Source organism: Leucopleurus acutus, assembly GCF_964270905.1.
Source record: "Leucopleurus acutus genome assembly, chromosome: 4".
Taxonomy (NCBI): Eukaryota; Metazoa; Chordata; class Mammalia; order Artiodactyla; family Delphinidae; genus Leucopleurus; species Leucopleurus acutus.
The window spans coordinates 39,914,994-39,942,132 of NC_139146.1; positions in this window are offsets into that span (position 1 = coordinate 39,914,994).

The following is a 27,139-nucleotide window of genomic DNA, read 5'->3' on the forward strand; positions in this document are numbered from 1 at the left end:
ATAAAAAACTAAAAAGGCTAGTAAGAGAAATGTGTACTTATTGAGTGTTTATTGGGAGTTGCTACCTGAAAGAAACAGAATGTATCCTGCTTAGGAATAAAATCAATTGTCACTAGATCATCTGAAAGTAGAATCTTAAAAAAATTATGCCATCCATTTGAAAGAAAAATGTAATTAAATTAATATTGTAAAATAAATCTGTGCTGGAAAACAAATAGAACCCTAAGTTTTCTTGGTATTTAAAACATAGAATGAGTTTTATAGTAAGAATGAATTTCCACAGCTTTTTTATAGAAAATAGAGTTTTATAAAATTTTACTTCACATCTAAATTTAAGAATCTCTATTATTGACTTCTATCACTAAAATGTGCTTATTTTGATTTGTATTGAATTCAATATATAATTCACTGGCCACCTGAAAACACCAGATATTTAATCTCTTAGATATTCATAAGGGGACTATGACTTGGACTCTGCTTTAAAGATGATTACTTGTAAGAGAGAAAAGCAGAAAATTAAAATACAAAATGACAAAAATATGTAAAAGTTGCAATTATAAGATCAAGAAGAATAAATCTCATTTGTTCTTTGGGAAAGAGTACATTTGTTACACAGGTGGTGACATTTACCTGTGTTAAATGCGTAGGGGATTTTTCCAATCAGATCCCTCACTAATCAGTGAAGAACAAGCCTGTGAAAATTCTCTAGGCATGAAAGAAATTGATGTGTTTGGAAAACTGTTTTATACTGTTGTTCACTGTGACTTTAGTTTAGGGTGTGTGCAAGGAATATTTGAGGACTGAGATTATGAATTAGAGTGGTAAACGATGAGGCCATAAAATGAGTCAGAACTTATAGTCTTTTATGTCAGGCCAATAAGTCTGTATTTTGTGTGTCAGAAACACTATAAAGATTTTTAGAAAGTAGATAAGTAATTTCAATGAACCTCTTGGGAAAATACAAATTTAACATTAAATTTAATTTAACAGAGACTGTGGACCTATTAGAAGTAAGAGATTATCCAAAAACAATTATAAGAATTTCTTCATAAATAATTTTTATGACCTCTCAAATAACTTTACTTCTAGTATTTCAAAGGATTGTTTCAAAAATTAAGTAAAACAATGTGTCTAGAGCAAAAGTATAGCTATATTATGTTTTCATTTATGTAAAAAGTGAGCATAAGAAAATATACATGTATCTGCACATTTGTGTGAAAAGAAACACTGGAAGAATAACTCAGAAATCACAAAGATTGCTTACCTACAGAGGTGAATGAAAACAGAGTGAGATGGATGGAAGGATGGAACTGGGGTAGAAGGGTTGAGTGTGGAGAGTGACACTTCTCTGAATACAGTTTTTTTGTATAATTCTAACTTTTAATATATTTAATTTAATTTAATTTAATTTAATTTAATTATTTAATTATTTAATTTATTATGAATTATGTATAATTCTAACTTTTAATATATTTTATTTAATTTATTTAATTTAATTTAATTATTTAATTAATTTAATTTAATTTAATTATTTAATTTAATTTAATATATTTTATAATTAAACATGTCTAAAATTAGCAATAATGAAGAGGAAGCCCAAAATAAAATGTCATAGGAAGCAAATAGACATAATTGTATTACAAATAAATAACAAAAAATACTAAATGAGAAAAGGGAAATAATTAAGGTAACTTTGGAACTTTTTTTATTATATACTCAAAGACTAAATATCAAGAAAACTATACACAATATTTTATGTTGATTAGTAGGTGTGTGTTCACAGTGATATGTGTTAGAATTGCTAAAACTATTTTATTTGTATTTGATGATGGAGCTAATAAGTAAATATATTGCAAATAATAAAAGTCACCTTTCTCACTGTCTAGAAGAAAATTACAAATAAGGAAAGAGGAAAAGGTAGAATCTTTTGGTGTTGTGTTGAAATTGGAGTTATGTGTATTAAATATCTGTTTTAAGATAGATAGATAGATGATATATAGATAGATAGATAGATAGAAGATTTAGAAATATAAATGTGTGTATGCATATCTTAATTCTTTGTACTGAAAGAAACTAGAAGCAATGATACCCAATACCATTGAGCACATACACTGCTAAAGCTTGGTTTCTAAATACCATTCTCAAATGAAAAACTAGAACTCCTTGGAGAAATGGCTGATTCCAGGGTCAGGGCAGAGAAAGTACAAGATTAGCCTGTAATATCTCATAGTACCAGAAAGGAAGGAAGTCCTCAAAACTTGGTGAAGGTATTCCAAAAATGCATAAAATCCAACTTAAAAGGGCTCTCAATGGCCAAATATGGTACACATTGAGCAAAATGGCAGTAATAATAATAATGATAATAATAATGATGATGGTGAGGATGAGAAGAAGAAGAAGGAGGAGGAGGAGGAGGAGAAGAAGAAAAAGAAGAAGAAGCAAATTTAACCTTAGGAAAAAAATAGAATGTTTTGGGTCTATGTTGAAATCAATGAATAATTGAATAAACAAATACATAGAAGATGACAGAAAGCTCTTTTTTACAAGAGAATTCCAACTGGTAAATATGTTTTAAAAATTGATGGAAGTGGAAAACAGCATTGGTCAAACCCTAAAGTAACCAACTGTTGTTTGTCAGTCAAGAATCTTTAATGACTACTACAATGAATGGACAAATGTATGATGAAGTATGGTATATTTACATAATCTAAAAGTAACTTTCACAGGTTGCTTAATTACAAAGGGAAAAATAGTAACATTACAGTGAAAAAACCTGAAGACACCATCTTAGTCAAGTGATAAAAGTTAACATCCTCACTAATGGAAAAACCAACATTGTTTGCCTCTTTCTATGATTCACTAAGATGGACAAATCCTTTCTGTGGTATTTCTATCAAAAATGCGTAACCTTAATTTTAAAAATATATTCTACAAAATCAAGAGAAATTTCATCAAATGTCTGGCCAATGGTTTTCAAAAGTGTCAGGTCATGAAGAATAATATATATATATATATATATATATATATATATATATATATATATATATATATATAATCTGTGTACTGTGACTATATAAGAAGTTAGCATTTGAGAACGTGGATGAAGGACAAATGGTAGGCTTTCCCAAGCTCAGAACTGTTGATATTTGGGGCTGAATAACATTTCATTATGGCATGCTGCCCTGTGCATTCTAGGATGTTTAGCAGCATCCGTGGCCTCTACCCACTAGATGTCAGTAGCAACACCGTCTTAGTTGTGATAACCAAAAATTTATCCAGATATTACCAAACATCTTCAGAGATGAAGGCATAAAGTCTCTGCCAGTTGAAAACCAGTGGTGTAGGGAATTTTTTGTACTGTTTTCACAACTCTTTCATAAGACTGAAATTATCTTAAGATGGAAAGTTTTAAAAATGTGTGAAAATGCCTAGCAGAGTGCCAGTAACATATGGAGCACTAAACAGGTAATACTTCTTCATAGAGGGGGACCTTCAAGATGGTGGAGGAGTAAGATGTGGAGATAAGCTTCCTCTCCACAAATACATCAAATATACATCTACATGTGGAACAACTCCTACAGAACACCTACTGAACACTGGCAGAAGACCTCAGACTTTCCAAAAGGCAAGAAAATCCCCACATACTTGGGTAGGGCAAAAGAAAGAAAAAAGTAATAAAAAACAGAGACAAAAGAATAGGGATGAGATCTGCACCTCTGGCAGGAAGCTGTAAAGGAGGAAAAGTTTCCACACACTAGGAAGCCCCTTCACTGACAGAGACAGGGGGTGGGTGGATGGGAAGCTTTGGAGCTATGGAGGAAAATGCAGCAACAGTGGTGCAGAGGGCAAAGTGGAGAGATTCCCGCACAAAGGATTGGTGCTAATCAGCACTCACCAGACTGAGATGCTTGTCTGCTACCCACCGGGGTGGGTAGAGGCTGGGAGCTGAGGTTCAGGCTTTGGAGTTCAGATCCTAGGGAGAGGACTGGGGTCAGCTGTGTGAACACAGCCTGAAGGGGGTTAGTGCACCACAGCTAGCTCAGAGGGAGTCCAGGAAAATGTCTGGACCTGCCTAAAAGTCAAAAGACCATTGTTTTGGAGTGTGTGAGGATAGGGGATTCCTTCCCTGTCTGCCTAAAGAAGGCAGAGCACCACCTAAATGATCTCCAGAGACAGGTGTGAGCCGTGGCTATCAGCTCAGACACCAGCAACAGGCATGAAATGCTAATGTTGCTGCTGCAGCCACCAAGAACACTGTGTGCAAGCACAGGTCACTATCCACAACTCCACCACCCCGGGAACCTGTGCAGCCCACCACTGCCAGTGTCCCATGATCCAGGGTGTTACAATATCACCCCAGCTTCTGCCACTGCAGCTTGCCCCACATTCCATTTATAACTACCGTACCCCTCCCTCCCCTGGAATGAGTGAGCAAGAGCCCCTTAATCAGCTGTTGCTTTAAGCCCCTTCTGTCTGGATGAGGAACAGTTGCCTGAGGGTGACCTACATGCAGAGGTGGGGAAAATCCAAAGCTGAACACCAGGGGCTGTGTGAACAAAGAAGAAAAAGGGAAATTTCTCCATGCAGGCTCAGGAGCAGTGGATTAAATCCCCAAAATCAACTTGATGTACCCTGCATCTGTGGAATACCTGAACAGACAACTAATCATCCCAGAATTGAGGTGGTGGAATTTGGGAGCAAATGTAGACTTGGGGTTTGCTGTCTGCAACTGATTTCTTTCTGATTTTTAAATTTATCTGAGTATAGTTTTTAGTGCTAGTTATCATTGGTGGATTTGTTTATTGGTTTTGTTGCTCTCTTCTTTTTTTTATTAAAAATGCTTTTTAAATATTTTTATTATAATATTTTTTATTTTAATAATTTATTTTTAAAATTTATTTATTATTTTTTTCATTCTCTTTTCTCCCATTTGTTCTGATCTGTGGGGCTGAGAGGGTCTTGGTGTGCTGGCTTGGTGTCAGGCCTGAGCCTCTGAAGTGGGAGAGCCAAGTTCAGGACATTGGACCACCAGAGACTTCCCAGTCACATGTAATATCAACTGGTGAGAGCTCTCCCAAAGATCCCCATATCAGTGCTAGGACCCAGATCTACCCAATGGCCAGCAAGATCCAGTGCTTGACACCCCTTGACAAACAACTAGTAAGAAAGAAACACAACACCACCCATTAGCAGAGAGGCTGCCTAAAATCATACTAAGTTCAGATACCCTAAAACACACCACCAGATGCAGCCCTGCCCACCAGAGAGAAAAGATACAGCACCACCCACCCCAACAAAGGCACAAGTCTCCTCTACCAGTAAGCCTACAAAAGCCATTGAATCAACCTCACCCACTGGGGGCAGACACCAAAAACAATGGGAACTACGAACCTGCAACCTGTGAAAAGGAGACTCCAAACACAGGGAGTTAAACAAAATGAGAAAACAGAGAATATGCAACAGATGAAGGAGCAAGGTAAAAACCCACCAGACCAAACAAATGAAGAAGAAATAGGCAGTCTACCTGAAAAAAGAATTCAGAGTCATGAGAGTAAAGATGATACAAAATCTTGGAAACAGAATGGAGAAAATACAAGAAACATTTAATGAAAACCTGGAAGAACTAAAGAGCAAACGAACAATGATGAACAACACAATAAATGAAATTAAAAATTCTCTAGAAGGAAACAATAGCGGAATAACTGAGGCAGAAAAATGGAAAAGTGACCAGGAAGATAAAAGATTGGAAATAACTCTTGCAGAGCAGAATAAAGAAAAAAGAATGAAAAGAATAGAGGACAGTCTCAGAGACACCTGGGACAACATTAAATGCACCAACATTCAAATTATAGAGGTCCCAGTAGAAGAAGAGGAAAGTAAAGGGACTGAGAAAATATTTGAAGGATTATAGTTGAAAACTTCCCTACCATGGGAAAATAAATAGTCAATCAAGTCCAGGAAGTGCAGAGTCCCATACAGGATAAATCCAAGGAGAAACATGCCAAGACACACATTAATCAAACTATCAAAAATTAAATACAAATAAAAAATATTAAATGCAGTAAGGGAAAAGCAACAAATAACATACAAGGGAATCCCCATAAGGTTAACAGCTGATCTTTCAGCAGAAACTCTGCAAGCCAGAGAGAGTATGAGGACATATTTAAAGTGAGAAAGGGAAATGCCTTCAATGAAGATTACTCTATCCAGCAAGGATCTTGTTTAGATTCGATGAAGAAATTAAAACCTTTATGGACAAACAAAAGTTAAGAGAATTACACACCACAAAACCAGCTTTACAACAAATGCTAAAGGAACTTCTCTAGGCAGGAAACACAAAAGGAGGAAAATAACTACAATAAAAAACCCAAAACAATTAAGAAAATGGTAATAGGAACATACATTTACCTTAATTGTAAATGGTAATTGATAATTACCTTAAATGTAAATGGATTAAATGCTTCAACCAAAAGACATAGACTGGCTGAATGGATACAAAATCAAGGCCCATGTATATGCTGTCTACAAGAGACCCACTTCAGACCTAGGGACTCACACAGAGTGAAAATGAGGGGATGGAAAAAGATATTCCATGCAAATGGAAACCATAAGAAAGCTGGAGTAGCAATTCTCATAACAGAAAATATAGACTTTAAAATAAAGACTATCACAAGAGACAAAGAAGGACACTACATTATGATCAAGGGATCAAACCAAGAATAAGATATAACAATTGTAAATATTTATGCATCCAACATAGGAGCACCTCAATACAGAAGTCAAATGTTAACAGCCATAAAAGGAGAAATTGACAGTAACACAATAATATTAAGGGACTTTAACACCCCACTTTCACCAATGGATAGATCATCCAAAATGAAAATAAATAAGGAATCACAAGGTTTAAATGACACTTTAGAGCAGATGGACTTAATTGATATTTATAGGATATTCCATTCAAAAACAACAGAATATGCTTTCTTCTCAAGTGTTCATGGAACATTCTCCAGGATAGATCATATCTTGTGTCACAAATCAAGCTTTGATAAATGTACAAAAACTGAAATTGTATAAAGTATCTTTTCTGACCACAATGCTATGAAACTAGATATCAATTACAGGAAAAAAAATTGTAAAAAATACAAACAGAAGGAGGCTAAACAATATGCTACTAAATAACCAAGAGATCACTGAAGAAATCAAAGAGGAAAAAAAAAAAAAAAAAAACCTAGAAACAAATGACAATGAAAACACGACAGGCCAAAACCTATAGGATGCAGCAAAACAGTTCTAAGAGGGAAGTTTATAGTAATACAATCCTACCTCAAGAAACAAGAAACATATCAAATAAACAACCTAAACTTACACCTAAAGCAATTAGAGAAAGAAGAACAAAAAAACACTCAAAGTTAGCAGAAGGAAATAAATCATAAAGTTCAGATCAGAAATAACTGAAAAAGAAATGAAAGAAACAATAACAAAGATCAATAAATCTAAAAGCTGGGGCTTCCCTGGTGGCGCAGTGGTTGAGAGTCCGCCTGCTGATGCAGGGGACACGGGTTCGTGCCCCAGTCCGGGAAGATCCTACATGCTGCGGAGTGGCTGGACCTGTGAGCCATGGCCACTGAGCCTGCGTGTCCGGATCCTGTACTCCGCAACGGGAGAGGCCACAACAGTGAGAGGCCTGCGTACCGAAAAAAAAAAAAAATCTAAAAGCTGTTTCCTTGAGAAGATAAACAAAATTGATAAACCATTAGCCAGACTCATCACAAAAAAAGGGAGAAGACTCAAATCAACAGAATTAGAAATGAAAAAGGAGAAGTAATAACTGACACTGCAGAAATACAAAGGATCATGAAAGATTACTACAAGCAACTATATGCCAATAAAATGGATAACCTGGAAGACATGGAAAAGTTCTTAGAAAAGCACATCCTTCCAAGACTGAACCAGGAAGAAATAGAAAATATAAACAGACCAATCACAAGCACTGAAATTGAAACTGGGATTAAAAATCTTCCAGCAAACAAAAACCCAGGACCAGATGGCTTCTACCAACCATATGGAGAAGAGATAAAACCTCTCCTTCTCAAACTCTTCCAAAATATAACAGAGTGGGGAACACTGCCAAACTCATTCTATGAGGCCACCATCACTCTGATGCCAATACCAGACAAAGACGTCAAAAAAATGAAAACTACACACCAACACTGATTAACATAGATGCAGAAATCGTCAATAAAATACTGGCAAAGAGAATCCAACAGCACACTAAAAGGATCATACACCATGATCAATTGGGGTTTATCCCAGGAATGCAAGGTTTTCAGTGTGTGCAAATCAACCAATGTGATACAGCATATTAACAAATTGAAGGATAAAAACCATACCATAATCTCAATACATGCAGAAAAAGCTTTTGACAAAATTCAACACCGATTTATGATAAAAAACTCTCGAGAAAGTAGGCATAGAGGGAAACTACTTCAACATATTACAGGCCATATGTGGCAAACTCAGAGCCAACATCATTCTCAGTGGTGAAAAATTGAAAGCATTTCCTCTAAGATCAGGAACAAGACAAGATTGCCCACTCTCAGCAGTATTATTCAACATAGTTTAGGAAGTTTTAGCCACAGCAAACCAAGAAGAAAACAAAATAAAAAGAATCAAAATCGGAAAAGAAGAAATAAACCTGTCACTGTTTGCAGATGACATGATACCATACATAGAGATCCTAAAGATGCTACCAGAAAACTACTAGAGCTAATCAATGAATTTGGTAAAGTTGTAGGATACAAAATCAATGCACAGAAATCTCTTACATTCCCATACACTAATAATAAAAAATGTGAAAGAGAAATTAAGGAAACACTCCCATTTATCACTGCAACAAAGAGAATAAAAAGCTAGGAATAAACCTGCCTAAGGATACAAAAGACCTGTATGCAGAAAACAATATGACACTGATGAAAGAAATTAAATATGATACAAACAGATGGAGAGATATACCATGTTCTTGGATTGGAAGAATAAACATTTTGAAAATGACTACACTACCCAAAGCAGTCTACAGATTCAGTGTAATCCCTATGAAACTACAAATGGCATTTTTCACAGAACTGAAACAAAAAAATCTCACAATTTGTATGGAAACACAAAAGACCCTGAACAGCCAAATCAGTCTTGAGAAAGGAAAACAGAACTGGAGGAATCAGGCTCCCTGACCTCAGACTATACTATAAAGCTACACTAATCAAGACAGTATGGTACTGACACAAAAACAGAAATATAGATAAATGGAACAGGATAGAAAGTCCAGAGAAAAACCTACACACATATCATCACCTTATCTTTGATAAAGCAGGAAAGAATAAGCAATGTAGAAAAGATAGCCTCTTCAACAAGTGGTTCTAGGAAAACTGGACAGCTACATCTAAAAGAGTACATTAGAACACTTCCTAACACTATATACAAAAGTAAACTTAAAATGGATTAAAGACCTAAATGTAAGGCCAGACACTATGAAACTCTTAAAGGAAAGCATAGGCAGAACCCTCTATGACATAAACAACAACAAGATCCTTTCTGACCCCACTCCCAGAGAAAGGGAAATAAAAACAAAGAATAAACAAATGGACCTAATGCAACTTAAAATTTTTTCAACAGCAAAGGAGACCATAAACAAGATAAAAAGACAACCCTCAGAATGGCAGAAAATATTTGCAAATGAAGCAACTGACAAAGGATTAATCTCCAAAATATACAAGCAGCTCATGCTGCTCAATATCAAACAACAAACAACCCAATCCAAAAATGGGAAGAAAACCTAAATAGACATTGCTCCAAAGGAGACATACAGATTGCCAACAAACACATGAAAGGATACTCAACATCACTAATCATTAGAGAAATGCAAATCAAAACTACAATGAGGTATCACCTCAGACTGGTCAGAATGACCATCATCCAAAAATCTGCAAACAATAAATGCTGGGTTGTGTGCGGAGAAAAGGGAACACTCTTGCACTGTTGGTGGGAAGGTAAATTGATGCAGTCACTGTGGAGAACAGTATGCAGGTTCCTTAAAAACTAAAAGTAGAACTACCATAGGACCCAGCAATCCCACTACTGGGCATATACCCTGAGACAACCATAATTCTGAGAGTCATGTACCACAGTGTTCATTGCAGCACTATTTACAATAGCCATGACACAGGACGAACCTAAGTGTCCATCAACAGATGAAAGGATAAGGAAGATTTGGCACATTTATTCAATGCAATATCACTCAGCCATAAAAAGAAACGAAACTCAGTTATTTGCAATGAGGTGGATGGACCTAGAGTCTATCATAGAGTGAAGTAAGTGAGAAAGAAAAAAAAAACAAATACTGTGTGCTAACATATATGTGTATATGGAATCTAAAAAAAAAAAAAGAATGATTCTGATGAACCTAAGGGTAGGACAGGAATAAGGATGCAGACCTAGAGAATGGACTTGAGAAACAGGGAAAGAGGAGGGGAAGGTGGAACAAAGTGAGAGAGTAGCATTGACATATATACAGTACCAAATGTAAATAGTTAGCTAGTGGGAAACAGCTGCATAACACAGGGAGATCAGCTCGGTGTGCGTTGTGACCATCTAGAGGGGTGGGATAGGGAGGGTTGGAGGGAGGCACAAGAGGGAAGGGATACGGAGATATATGTATACATATAGCTGTTTCATTTTGTTATACAGCAGAAAGTAACACAACATTTTAAAGGAATTATTCTCCAATAAAGATGTTTAAAAAAAAAAAGGAAACTAAAAGGAGGAGGAAGAGGAGGATAAAGATATAGAAAAGGAAAGGAAGTGGATTAGCAACACCCAAGAACTGGTATTTTAAATAAGAATTCTATGTCTTAGTCAAATTAGTCCACTGTAGTAAGACTGAATTCCATACCACAGATCTGCTTAATATATGAAAAGAAAGTGCTGCTTCCATACCTTATTAATGCCTGTGCTACCTGTTTCCTTTAAATATAATGCTGCTTTTAATTAAATGTCAAAATAAAATAGTTCTTATAAAATCTAGTAAACACACCTCTGTGGAAGTTCATACATAGTTCTAAATTGTATGTTTTAATGAGAAATTCAACAGGTCTATTCAAAATAACCACAAATTTAATGAGGGACCCTTTAAGTGTATAAACTACTGTGTTTTGATATCTCCAACTCTAGATTTATTCACTCAGCTTCCAAACAATGTCCATCTATGTGGCAGGTAAATCCTGTCTTTGCAATTTAATTCTCCTTATTCCTCCCGGCTTCTTCAGAATGCAAACCTTTTCTATTTGGGTTAATTTCACACCTTGAATCTCACCAAAATCTCATTACTCATTTTTTTTCAGGGATCAGCTCTGCTGTGCGCTAGGTGTGATGATAACAAGAAAATCTGTAATATTACTACACAGAACTTTAAAACACAAGGTGATCTGCAGGAAAATGGAAGCAGAGTATGGATAAAAATAGGTCCCGTTACCTTTAGATTTGACAGTTTGGACTCCAGTTTTTGACAGCCTGACCTTGCTACTCATATTGCTCACAACTGTCAGTAATTCAGTGACAAAGGAGAAGTGTGGTACTGTATTAATAACAGGCTCATGCTTAGTGATACCCAGTTGGTGATATAGGAGAAAGAGGAAGAGAAGAGAGAGGAATTAGAAGATAGAAACAGTGATTGAAAATGTAAGCAGAGGAAGGGACAGAGAGATAAGACAAGAGAAATGAAATGATAGCAGTGGTAAAGTTCAAGAACATGACAGACTGAAAGAGCAGGAACAGGGAGTTGGCTTACGCTTGTTCATGAATGGGAGAGAAACAAAGGAAGAAAGAAATTAAACAAGAAAAAACAAAATGTGAAATGTATAATGAAAGAGAGAAAAGATACCATGAGATTCTGAGGTGTAATTTGTGATTTAGGGTTCATCCAGGGGAGTGTGCTCAGTATAATGAGAAATCTGGAAATGACTAATTATGAAAAAAATAATGTAATTAAGAACATCTTGTACAAAAATTAGAAGACTGAATGGAAATATATAGTGGTCTTCAAATATTCACAGGAATTCTATTTAGAGAGAAGGAAAAGTAAAAATAAGATCAGTCTGTGTTTTCTCTTACGGCTCTGTGGAATAATGGGTGGGAGAGGGAGGATTATAAGGATATATTTTCTAGGGTGTGAGTTCAAGAATGAATTGAGACATATAATGATTTCCTGAGCCCCCCATCTTGTGGCAATACTAGGGAAGGGCTCTGTTTCTTCTTTAACAGGCAATAGGTCTAGTGTCTCATCTAATTTATTTTGCAAACTCAGACACCCTTGAAAGTAAAAAGCGGTTTATTTATAATTAACCGCTCAATATCAAACAAGGAAAATCAGAATATATGGGAATCCTGAGGATGTGTAGATAATATCTGAGAATATTGCTAATTTTAATGCTCTTACCCTAATTATATTTTTCTTTTTTGACTAGTCATTTCACTGGTGCATTTCTCAGCCATTTGGAGTAGCGGCAAAGTATCCCTATGTATTACTATGAATAAAATTAATACAATAATTAGAGAACACTGAAGATTAATTTTTAAATGTCAAGGTATTAATTAATTAATTAATCCAATGAGTGATAGTTGAATATTCCTTACATGCCTTACATGTCAGTCATTGTGCATTGTGTTGTACTCCTGCTTATAAAAGGACATTTCTGGAGCAGTATAATCAAATATCACACTAACTAAGTAGCAAAACTCACACTAAGTAAGTAGAAAAAACTCAGATTTGAACCAGAATTCTGTCTACACAGATTGTTACATACAGAAATAGATGAGAGAGAAAGGGAGAGAGAGAGAGATTTGGCTTAACAAGCAGAAATTTATTTTCACCCAGTAGTGGAGGCTGGAAGCCCAAGATCAAGGTGCAGGCAGAGTTGATTTCCTCTGGGGTCTATGAGAGAAGAATCTGTTCCAGGCCTCTCTCCTTGGCTTATAAACAAATATCTTCCCCCTGCTTGGTCCTCATAGGGCCATCCTCTGCTGTCTCTGTCTCTTCTTATTCAAAGGCATTTCTGGTGTCTCTTTCTCTTTTTATAAGGACTCCGATCATATTGGATTAGAGCCCCATCCTAATGGGCTCATTTTACTTTATCACCCTTTTAAAGACCTTATCTCCAAATACAGCTATACTCTGAGGTACTAGGGGTTGAAACTTCAACATATAAATTTTGAGGGGACACAATCCAGCCCATACAACTTGTCATTTCATTTAAGATAAAGAACAAAGTTCATTCCATGATAAACAAGCCTAGCCCTTATTCTTTTCTTTGGTCACTTTTCATATGAGAACCTCCTTTCTACCTATATTATAGCCACATTTACCATCTCTCTGTTGCTCCTAGACATTATGCTCTCTCTTGCTTTAGAGCTTTTTCATTTGCTAAAAGTCTCTCCTTCTCTACCTTTGTCTAATAATTTTGCTACATAAAAGAAAATCACTGACAGGGATCCTCAACATTAAGCTTTGAGAGGATCTGGATTTTGTTATCTCTTTCTTCTTCCCCTACCTACTAGCCTCTGGGAACCACCAATTTACTCTCTGTTTTTAGAAGTACATTGTGATCCAGCAATTCAATTTCTGGGTATATATCCAAAGGAATGAAAAGAGGATATGGAAGAGATATCTGCACTCCTGTTAATAATAATAATAACTTCATTGTTATTCACAATAGTTAAGATATGGAAACAATCTAAGTATCCATCAAGGGAAGAATGGATAAAAATTTGGATTATAATTCAGCCATGAGAAAGGAGGAAATCCTGCCACATGTAACAATATGGATAGACCTTGAAGATATTACGCTAAGTGAGGTAAGTCAGAGAATGATGAGTACTGTATGATATCACTTATATGTGGAATCTGAAAAAGCTGAGCCTGCAGATATATTTATAACCACTCATGGAAGAGAGTTGCAATGACTTACATATTAGAGTTGATGGGTTCCAGAGTTTGGGAAACAAAAGTTGTGACATAAGGAATGACATAGTTGAAGAATGTCAAAGTAGAGAACACTCCCTTATGTCGATTAATTATAAATGATGGAAAGCATCTCCAAACCAACATCATTTAAAATAAGTTTTTAGCTGTCTATAAAATTCAAGGGTGGACCTGGCTTCCCCCTTTGTTACATCTAAGAGCTTAAAGGAAGTTGAATCATTGACATCATATTTTTCTCTCTTCAAGGTCTGATTATCTTTAAGATAATTGTTTGGTATAATTACATAATTCTGTCTCATAGCTCCACCATATGAGATCTCTAGCAGTTCTAGGCTCATGTCTTCATAGCATTGAATACAGTAAGCAAGGTTTCTTGTGTGGTGGGAATAACTATGTTTTAGTCTTTTAGCAAGTTTGATGTTTGTAATACAGTTCTGTTGTCTATAACCACTATACTGTGCATTAGATCTCTAGGACTTATTTATCTACTAGTTACAAGTTTGTACCCTTATCCTTCCTCTTCCCCAATTATTCAACCGTATATTTTAAAAAGAATAAAAAAGAGAAGGAGGAAAGGAAAAATAAAGGAAGGAAGGAAGGAAAGAAGGAAGGAAAGGAGCAAGGAAGGAAGGAAGGAAGGAAAGGAAGAAAAAATAGAGGGAAAGAAGGAAGAAGGAAAGATGCCTTCAATTTGACACTCATTGTCCAAAACTAGATACCAAAACCATTCTTGTGACCCATGTGATGACATAGCCATAGAGATGTGCAAATGGAATCCATTGCCTAAAGTTACAGCCACTCATGCAACAGCAAGAAATACGAACCACCCAACCCACATAGGCTGCAACTGAGGGAAAGAAGAATTACCAATAAAAATTGGAGAGGCTGGTATCAGAAGAAAAGGAAAGAGAAGCTGGACAGCAAAACCTAACAAATGTTTACCTCATCCTTCATCTTCAGACATCAAAATATAAAATGTTGAGTAAAGTAGGGAAACGAAAGTTATATTTGGTAGCTTGGTATCTATACTGGGGTCTTTGACTCTTTGGGACAGTCACAGTTTCTTGAACTTTTTAATTCAACACTGATTAGAAGGTAAATGCATACTGAGTGAAGTAGAATACCTATCAAATTCTCAATTCAGAACCTCTGAGTAAAGTACTAGAAGCATGGTGATTACATGATTAAACTCCTTAGTGCACAGGAGGTGCTTACTAGATATGAATTTTCCCTTCTGTTCCTCCTCTTCCTTCTCTCTACTTTCTCATTTTTTTACTTTCCTTTAATCTATGATCCTAGTGCTGTCTTTAGGATGTCACAAAGAATGAATCACTTTCTATACATCATTCAGCCTTACCGATATCCTCTTCTCCAATTTAAATGTCTGAAACTTCTTCAAGTGCTGTTTCCATAGCTAGTTTCTAAAGCTCTTAAAAGCATGATTGCCCACTTCTGGATGCATACTGATTCATCAATAATGTAAGAGGACACAGTGTTATAGATGATATTTAATTATAAATACTATTCAATATTTTTGGTATCCATTCCTGAACTTATGTCTTCAGATCATCCTAACTCCTGAACTTATAAGTCTTCAGATCATCCTAACTTCAGACCATTTCTAAACTCCTTAAGAGATAGAAATTTGTCCTTTCTCTTTATTTTATTTGTTTCTTTTATTTTATAACAACTGTATTGAATTTTAATTAATACACAAAGAACTGCACATATTTAGCATGTACAATTTGATAAGTTTGGGCATATGTATACACCAGTGATACCATCACCACAATCAAGGTAATAGTAATATCCAACAACTTTCAGTTTGGCCATTTGTCCCTTTGTTGTTGTTATTGTTTTGTTTTTGTGATAAGAACACTTGAGAGACTCTTAACAATTTGAAGTGCACCAGCTATAGCTCAGCTGGTAGAGTGGAAAACTTGACCCTTCTCTTTTTAAATCTGTTTAAGATTTCCCTAATGTTCTTTGTATCACAACCTTGTATAATTTCCTTGAAAATGACTCACCATTTGTGAAGAAAGCCTATGAAATCAGAAGGACAGAATGGTACAACGAGGAGAGAATAAGATTTGAGACTGGAAACCCTGTATTCAGTTAGTTCCTTAATTCACAAGGGGAAGTACCTTTGGTAAATCATTTAGTTATCCTGAGCTTCTGTTTCACTATCTGTAGTGATTGTGATAACAATATTGAATGCTTTACAATATAATTGGTTGTAGATATCAGTATTATTAAATTACCAAAATATAATTAAATTTATTTTATGATCATTCTTAAAATCGTGGAGGTCATGGACCTTAACATCACTAAGCTGGTGTATGGAGAAGTTTCTTACCTTCTGTAAACCAGCTTTTTAGAATGGAGCCTAAAACCTATATATGAATCATATGTGACTATTTCTCAAATATGAAGTTGCCTTGAGAATAAAAATAGGGAGAAATAATTTTGCTGTTTTTAGGCACCTGTAGCATTCAGAACTGTAATGTATCAAATAAGTTCAAGTGGATCAATATCTCCTCAGCGTGACTCGAGTATAAATAAAAATTTATGATCCAAATATAGCATGCTGTGAGCAAAGTGAATGAATAAGAGAAAGTGGTACTACAGAAATAAACATTTCTATATCAGGATGGCTGGGTATTAATTTTTATAAAAGCATGGAAAAAAGCAGAGCCAGAGACACTTTTGCACGCAAAGGACAATTTGTTCTTCCCTAAAAATTCAATATGGCAACAAACTCTGTGAAATTACAATAAATTTTGTTCATAGTAGATAACGGTACAAAAATCATAAGTAAATATATTCAAGAAAGTGTATTCATAGTTACATATTATCTTAAAACAGAAAAGGCTAAAGAAAATCAATTAACAGAGTCTCCACATTATATAAATGTGAGGTGAAGTTAACTTGGCCAGGGTCAGAAATCTGGTTAGCAACAGAGCTTACATTATCAGATATATGTAGGTCATTACAAAATTTATATTTCATATCCATGTCTCTCTCTCTTCTAATTACAAACGACATCAACTATACTCTTGGGTTTACCAGATTTAGCAAATAAAAATCCAGGATACCCAGTTAAATGAAATTTCAGATTAAAAAACAAACAAACAAGTAATTGGTTTAGATTGTTCCAATATTTTGTGCATATTTATATTAAAATTATTTATTGTTTATTTAAAATTCAAATTTACCTAGGTGACCTGTATTTTATCTGACAACCTTACACACTAGGAATTCCCATTTGGATGAAACATGGGCACTCCTAGCTCAACATATTCAAAACCAAACTTGTTATCTTTACCTTCAAACTCAGCCTCTCTCCATGTCCCTGTTCTCAGTGAATGACCTCACATCATCTGGTTTCCCAAGCCAGAATGCTGGCATCATTTTGATTTTCATCTTTCTCATTGTCTTCCTTTCTACTCATAATCAGTCACGTCTTAAACATCTTCTAAATAACCTCATCTCTCAGTCCTCACTGTTGTTGCTTAGTTCAGCTCATTCTTACTTGCTTTAGTTACTTTAGTGCCTACCTTATTGGTTTATCTGCCCCTTTTTCACCTCTTTAATCTACATGACTGTGTAACTAGAAAAAGGAAGATAAAATTACAGACCTGATGACCTTTTTACCTTGCTTGTAGCCTTCAATGAACACTCATTAATGACAAAGGAGGAACTAAAACATTCCCATTCAGAATGATTCATAGTCTGACCACTGATTGTTTCAGTGGTCCCAAGTTTCTCAAAACCTCCTTGCCCTCTACAGTCTAGATCAGGGGTTTTCAACCCTTGAATAATACTGCCCACTGACTGCTTTGTAAATAAAGTTGTATTAGGGCTTAGCCATACCAATTTGTCTGAATATTGTCTATGACTGTCTCCTTGCTATGACTCTGGTAGTTGTAACAGAGATTGATAGTTCACAAAACCTAAAATATTTACTATCTGGCCCTTAATAAAAAATATTTGACAGCTCCTGCTCTACATAAAACAAACTATTTGTAATGCTTTTGAACTTATTATGCTCTATCTCATCACTAGGACAAAATTAACAATCTCTATGTAAAATATTATTTCTTTCAACAAAAGCCACTATAATTCTCCTCAAAAACCCCACTTCTCCTTTATATTTATAAAAACAAACAAACAAACAAAAAACACCTCTACCACCAGAAAAGCTCCTGGTCTACCAGAACTGATATGAAGCCTCCAACTCTGGGTTCTATTGGGCATTTCCTCTCTACAACTTTGCTCCACTTATCATACTTGATATTTACAAAACTTTCTCTTTTGAGACCATAAAATTTGTGTCTCATTCCCTATTCTAGTCTCAGCAATTAGGAAAAACATAACATGAACTTGGTGCTCAGTTTTTTTAAGATTAATTTTAATCAGTGAAGTAGCAGTAACACAATAATAGTAATGGGCTTTAACACCTCATTTTCACCAATGGACAGATGATCCAAAATGAAAAAAAAAAATAAGGAAACACAAGCTTTAAATGAAACATTAAACAAGATGGACTTAATTGATATTTATAGGACATTCCATCCAAAAACAACAGAATACACTTTCTTCTCAAGTGTTCATGGAATATTCTCCAGGATAAATCATGTCTTCAGTCACAAATCAAGCCTTGATAAACTTAAGAAAATTGAAATTGTATCAAATATCTTTTCCAACCACAATGTTATGAGGCTAGATATCAATTACAGGAAAAAAAAATATACAAACACATGGAGGCTAAACAATACACCACTAAAAAACCAAGAAATCACTGAAGAAATCAAAGAGGAAATCAAAAAATACCTAGAAATAAATAACAATGAAAACATGATGACCCCAAACCTATGGGATGCAGCAAAAGAAGTTCTAAGAGGGACGTTTATAGCAGTACAATCCTACCACAAGAAACATCTCAAATAAACAACCTAACCTTACACCTAAGGAAATTAGAGAAAGAAGAACAAAAACCCCCCAAAAGTTAGCTGAAGGAAAGAAATCAAAGTTCAAATCAGAAATAAATGAAAAATAAATGAAGGGAAAAATAGCAAAAATCAATAAAACTAAAAGTTGGTCCTTTGAGAAGATAAACAAAATAGATAAACCATTAGCCAGACTCATCAAAAAAAAAAAAAAAGGGAGAAGACACTAATCAACAGAATTAGAAATGAAAAAGGAGAAGTAACAATGGACACTGCAGAAATTCAAAGGATCATGAGAGATTAGTACAAGCAAGTATATGCCAATAAAATGGACAACCTGGAAGAAATGGACAAATTATTGGAAAAGCACAACATACTGAGGCTTAACCAGGAAGAAATAGAAAATATAAACAGACAAATCACAAGCACTGAAATTGAAACTGTGATTAAAAATCTTCCAACAAACAACAGCCCAGGACCAGAAGGCTTCACAAGCAAATTCTATAAGACATATAGAGAAGCACTAACACCTATCCTTTGCAAATTCCTCCAAAATATAGCAGAGTGGGGAACACTCCCAAACTCATTCTAAGAGGCCACCATCACCCTGATACCAACACCAGACAAAGACGTCACAAAATAAGAAAACTACAGGTCAATATCACTGATTAACATAGATGCAAAAATCCTCAAAAAAGTACTGGCAAAGATAATCCAACAGCACATTAAAAGGATCATACACTATGATCAAGTGGGATTTATCCCAGGAATGCAAGGATTCTTCCGTATACACAAATCAATCAATGTGATACACCATATAAACAAATTGAAGGATAAAACCCTATGATAATCTCATTAGATGCAGAAAAAGCTTTTGACAATATTCAACACCAATTTATGAATAAAACTCTACAGAAAGTAGTCATAGAGGTAACCTACTTCAACATAATAAAGGCCATATATGACAAATCCACAGCCAATATTGTTCTCAACAGTGAAAAACTGGAACCATTTCCTCTATGATCAGGAATAAGACAAGGTTGCCCACTCACACCACTATTATTCAACATAGTTTTGCAAGTTGTAGCCACGTCAATATGAGACAAAATAGAAATAAAAGGAATCCACATCAGAAAAGAATAAGTAAATCTGTCACTGATTGCAGATGACATGATAAAATACTTAGAGAATCTGAAGATGCTACCAGAAAACTATCAAAGCTAATCAATGAATTTGGTAAAGTAACAGGATACAAAATTAATGCACAGAAATCTCTTACATTCCTATACACTAATGATGAAAAATCTGAAATAGAAATTAAGAAAACACTCCTATTTAACATTGCGACAAAAAGAATAAAATACCTAAGAATAAACCTACCTAAAGAGGCAAAAGACTGGTATGCAGAAAACTATGACACTGATGAAAGAAATTAAAGACGATACAAACAGATGGAAAGATATATCATGTTCTTGGATTGGAAGAATCAACATTGTGAAAATGATTATACTACCCAAAGCAATCTACAGAGTCAATGTAATCCTTATCCACTACCAGTGACATTTTTTACAGAACTAGAACAAAAATTTTCACAATTTGTATGGAAATATAAAAGACTCTGAATAGCCAAAACAATCTTGAGAAAGAAAAATGGAGCTGGGGGAATCAGGCTCCCTGACTTCAGACTATACTACAAAACTACAGTAATCAAGACAGTATGGTACTGGCACAAAAAAAGACATTTAGACCAATGGAGCAGGATAGAAAGCTCAGAGAAAAACCCACACATATATGCTCACCTTATCTTTGATAAAGGAGGCAAGAATAAGCAATGTAGAAAAGACAGCATCTTCAAAAAGTGGTCCTGGGAAAACTGGTCAGTTACATGTAAAAGAGTGAAATTAGAACACTCCCTACACCATGCACAAAAATGAATTCAAAATGGATTAAAGATCACATGTAAGGCCAGACACTATAAAACTCTTAGAGGAAAACATAAGCAGAACACTATGACATAAATCACAGCAGTATCCTTTTTGACCCACCTCCTAGAGAAATAGAAACAAAAATAAACAAATGAGACCTAATGAAACTTAAAAGCTTTTTCACAGCAAAGTAAACCATAAATAAGACAAAAAGACAACCCTCAGAATGGGAGTAAATATTTGCAAATGAAGCAACTGTCAAAGGATTAATCTCCAAAATATACAAGCAGGTCATGTAGCTCAATATCAAAAAACAAACAACCCAATCCAAAAATGGACAGAAGACCTAAATAGACATTTTTCCAAAGAAGACATATAAATTGCCAACAAACACATTAAAGGATGTTTGACATCAATAATAATTAGAGAAATGCAAATCAAAACTACAATGAGGTATCACCTCACACAGGTCAGAATGGCCATCATCAAAAATCTACAAACTATAAATGTTGGAGAGGGTGTGGAGAAAGGGAACTCTCTTGCACTGTTGGTGGGTGTGTAAATTGATACAGCCACTATGGAACACAATATGGTGGTTCCTTAAAAAACTAAAAATACAACTACCATATGATCCAGGAATCCCACTACTCGGCTTATACCCTGAGAAAACCATAATTCAAAAAGAGTCATGTACCACAATGTTCATTGCAGTACCATTTACAATAGCCAGGACATGGAAACAACCTAAGTGTCCATCGACAGATGAATAGATAAAGAAGATGTGGCACATATATACGATGGAATATTACTCAGCCTTTAAAAGAAATGAAATTGACTTATTTGTAGTGAGGTAGATGGACCTAGAGTCTGTCATACAGAGTGAAGTAAGTCAGAAAGAGAAAAACAAATACCATATGCTCACACATCTATATGGAATCTAAAAAAAAAGGAAAAAAAAGTAAAACGTTCTGATGAACCTAGGGGCGGGAAAGGAATAAAGACGGAGATGTAGAGAATGGACTTGAGGGCATGTGGAGGACAAATGATAAGCTGGGACGAAGTGAGAGAGTAGCATTGACATATATACACAACCAAACGTAAAATATATAGCTAATGGGAAGCAGCTGCATAGCACAGGGAGATCAGTTTGGTGCTTTGTGAATATCTAGAGGGGTGGGATAGGGAGGGTGGGAGGGAGACACAAGAGGGATGGTCTATGGGAGTATATTTATACATATAGCTGATTCACTTTGTTATACAGTAGAAACTAACACAACATTGTAAAGCAACTCTACTCCAAAAAGATGTTAAAAAAATTTTGTAAAGACAATGTACAGTTATGTAATAACTCCCATAAGAACTATATACATAAATTGTTAATAGCAGATTATCCTGGACAGTAAGATTAGTAGTGGGGAAGTGTAAAGTAGGAAACATTTTTTTTATCATAAGGACTTTTATATGATTTTTGGGCGTTTTTTTTTTAATGTCATGCACTATTTGATATTTAAAAGTGGATTTTAAATGAAATTTTTCTGTAGATCTTATATCTGTAACAGCATTTGTGGGTATTTTAATCCTTTATTCATGGAGTCACATTTCAGTTATCCTTATTTAACTCTAAGTCCCAGAATGCCCCCTGAAGTATTCAACATTATATTTCCTATTTTCTTTACATTCTGCTCAATATTTGCCAGGTAGCATGTGTTTAACTCTGAAGCATTTTCATGCAGGGTCCCAGAGGCCTTCAGTAGGACCGAGCCCCAGTTGGCACCATAACTGTTCATTAGCGTACACTGTATTGAGATCCTTCTCTTTTCTGCTTCAGTTTCCCATTTCCTACTGGTGCAACCTGTGACCCCTCTCAAAACAGACTATTGCACTCAAAGCCTTTTATCAGGATCTACTTCAAAGGAAACATAAGTTATGATAATTGGAGCCAAAGTAGAATAATAGACAGTAGGAACATGGATCTGGGAGCAGGCTGCTAAATGACCAAATGGCAACATGACACCATAATGGGTGGTAAGTCAGTTTAATAGAAGTGTGATCCATGGTGGATTGTGATGGCATACATATACAGGTGTGAAATTATGTACAGGGTTATGATACAAAAGAAAATTTAAGAATTCTATCTGTTAACAAATGTTCTAGAGCTCTGAAAGAAAAGAATACTAGTCTCAGTTTAGGCAACTATTAAACCAGGGAATATTGAAAAAGAAAGTAAGACTCAATGGACATGTTTAAAAAGACCATTCATTTCACCTGGAGGATAGACTTTGCTAAATGGCCTGGGACTTGAGTATAAGGGTTTCAGAGTTAGGATAAAACCTGAACTGATAGCTCCAACAGGTCTTCTACAGTAATGTTTGGTCTGTAATAAGACAAGAATAAAACTCTGAAATCCAGGATGGGAATATTGGGCAGATGTGTTTGAGTCTCAACATTTCCTTAAACCTTCTAGGCTGAAGAGTAGCCTTCTATTAGAAAAGAATGACCTGTCATTGCACAAAGTCCTTGCAAGGGCTTCACCCAAGATTAATGCTAACCAACAGGATATTGCCCTTCTAAGATCTGCTCCTCCCTTCCTTGTTCTCAGTCAATATTTAGTGTCAGCATGGTCCAAAGATGAAAGAACATATGGTAGTACACACAATCAGGGACCCGTAGAACATGCCTAAGGATAGATCTGGAGGGTCCAGCGCAATACATGGCTGATGGAAGAGAGTTTATTGATATGAGGACACTCTTCAGTGATTTAGGATTTACTACCACTGAAAGGATGCCTAGTATCCTTTTGAATTTGACCGCTGCATAGAAACAATATTGGACTACAAATAAATGAAGGAGAGATGCCAGAATGACTTTAACAGATAGGAATGGAAGGGTTTCAGAATAGCTGAAGTTCATAATTATTAGAGGTAAAGTGGATACAAATTATTAGAGGTAACAAGAGGGCAATCCCAGAAAGGCAACCAGGGATCTTGGTGATGGCACTTCAAAGAACAGCCAATGAGAATAAAATTTTATTTATGTAATTAAACAAACAAACAAAAAAGATTAAGAAACAGTCATGAAGAAAGCTGATGTCAACTACCCTAATGAAAAATCACTCTCCCTTAACCAGTTTCTAAACCTAAACCAGTTATTGAACTCTAGAGTCTACTGAATGAAAGATCATATCTATTTAAGAAAGGGCCCTTTAATGTTACAATAATAATATACAATAGCTATTTCTTCCCAAAACAGCATACAGCAGCCTATAAAAGTAAGTTTTTATTGAGAAAAAAATATCTGAATGTTCATAGGACCATTGGATACAGAATCTGAATTACTACTGGTAAAATATGAATGAGGATAGCCCCTTTTCAGAGTGTGGATGTACAAAAGGTACATAATAATTAGACTCTTGACCCAAATATGTCCCATCTCAGTTTCTGACTACATAATGACTGGGTCATTTCCCCATCCTCATAGAGCATAATCTACATGGATATATTTAGCAGCTGGCAGAACCATCGTTGTGTTCCCTAACCTGTGGATGAAGAGTTATTATGCTATAAAGAGCCAAGTAGAAGCTTGTAAAACTGTCTGCATCCCTCATTTATAGGAAATCAAAAGTAGTAGTGCATCCTAGATAAAGTAGTACAGCTGATGCCACCTTAAAAATCTTAAAGGACATAGCAGTGGTGGGCCTCATTACACCCCTGCTTAATTCACTGATATGGTATGTATGAGTAAAAAAAGGTGGGTTTTGACAGAGGATGATAATCTTTCATAAATATAACAAAGTGACAGCCCTAATAATAGTTTATGTGTTGGAGTTGTGTCTTTTCTAGAAGAAATCACCATTCCTTACTCGCCCTTGGTATTATAGATGTTGATCTGGGAAAACTATATTTTTCAACACCTATCAGGAAGGGGGATCATATGTTGTTAGCATTCACTTGGAAAGACAGCAGTATACATTTACAGTCTTGTCTCAGGGTTATGTTAATCTCCTGCTCTCTGTCTCAATGTATGTCGATGGGACCTTGACCATCTGGACACATTGCATGTATGACAATATTCTACTATACCAGAGTTCAGGAAACTTTTACTGTAAAAAGGCAAGTAAGAAATATTTTAGGATTTGAAGACTATATAGTCTTTGTCACAACTACTAAACTCTGCCACTGAGCAGTCATAGACATTATGTAAATTAATGTGCGATAGAGTTCCAATAAAACTTTATAAATGAAAGCAGGTGACAGGCTGAATTTGGCTTGGAGGTCGTAGTTTTCAAACCTCTTCACTACACTAATAGCATCATGTTAATTTGACCTGGAGACCATGAAATGGCAAGCACTCTGGAAATCCTGGAAAAGCACTTATGTATCAGAGGAATATTAAACCTCAAAAAGTTTTGGTTAACATCTGTGAAGTTTTTAGAGGTCTGAGAGCTTGGGTAATACTGAGACATCAGGATATTTCACCTTGTATTTCCTACCACCAGGAAACTGAGACAGTGCTTGGATGGTCAATTTGAGTTTTGAAGATACCATGTACCATTTTAGCAATATAGCTCTGAATCATTTCTTAGATGACTCATTAAGATGCCAGTTTTAAGTGTAGTAGAACAATAAAGCCTTCTACAGTAAGCTCAGGAATTGGTTCAAATGGGTGCATTCAAGAAGGTGAAAGTATTTATGTGTTATCCCTGGTGGTCTACAACATGTTGACAGCTCTGTCAAGCTTCTGAAGGCATGCTGGATTTTTTTATACCAGAGCACTATTTATTTTTGAACAGCAAATTTTGACCTGCCACTGGACTTTAGTAGAAAATCTGTAATAGACCATGATATATGCATAGTAAGTATGCAATGGGTATGCACATATGTCAGCTCATATAAAGTATCCTTTACTTCATACAGTGAGGCCATTATGAGCTAATTATTTTCAGGAGATCACAGCATTAATTTATCATATTATGGAAGTGATACTGTGGTAATTGGGCACGAGCAGAGCAGGAGAGTACAAATAATTTGTACAAATGGGTGGCCTATATCCTTATGTCAACTGGACTCTCATGACCAATCCTCTCCTCAGCCCATATATGTGACCCTATTGGGTGTTCCCTGGGACCAGCTGACATTTAGAAGAATAACCTGAAACTGGTTCATAGATGGGTCTACACCATATGTTGTTATGACAATTTTTGCAGTACAGTCCCAACCATGGATATCCATGAAATATAGTGATGGTGTATATTCCTCCCTAGTGGGCAGGTCTTTAGCAGTGCAAATGTTCACCAATTTGGTGGGAAAATGGTCACAGGTAAGAATGCACACAGAGATGCCTGAGCAATGGTAAATGACATAGCCTGGAAAAACTGGACATTGAGGATAATGAAATAAGAAAATCATCAGGAAAATGTTTGGGACTAGATCTATGGGTCCAAAAGGTGTAGATCTTTTTGTCTCAGGTCAATGTCCACCAGAAAGAGTATCCGTCTCAGCAGAAACCCTGAACAACTAGATGAACAAGATAAACTCATCCAGTTGAGGGTGGCCAGGCTCTTTTATTGTTCATCCCAGCATCTGCACAATATGCTCATAGTGAGCATCCATGATGGTAGGAATGGCAGTTATTCATGGGTGCAACATTATTGGCTTCCATTATCAAGTCTATTATGATTATCATGCTGATGTCAAATCTACCATTAAAGTTAGAAACCGAGCCTTTGCTATGGTAATATATAATAAGAAGACAAATCAGCCACTTAGAGACAAATTACATAAGAACTCTATCATCTGAACAGGATCAGCAACTTGTCCTTACAAGAATTGGTATATTTTCTGAATATGGGTTGGCCATCCCTGAAGATATTGTCCAGATATTATATTCATTCCTTTTGCACTCAATGTTCCTGTGTATTACTGACTTGGTGACTTCCTATTACGAGTACCTGGGAATTTTTCCCAAGGTCTTGATCTGGCCACTGGAATAGACTCAGCTCCCACAGGAACAGACTGAAAGTACCAATGAATTAGCAATGTAGAAGCAGCATTCAACTAATTATTAACAGAAGTTGTGTTCTTAAAAACATCAGCATCAACACATATATATGGAATCTTAAAAAAAAATGGTTCTGAAGAACCTAAGGGCAGGATAGGAATAAAGATTCAGAGATAGAGAATGGACTTGAGGACACAGGAAGGGAGAAGGGTAAGCTGGGATGAAGTGACAGAGTGGCA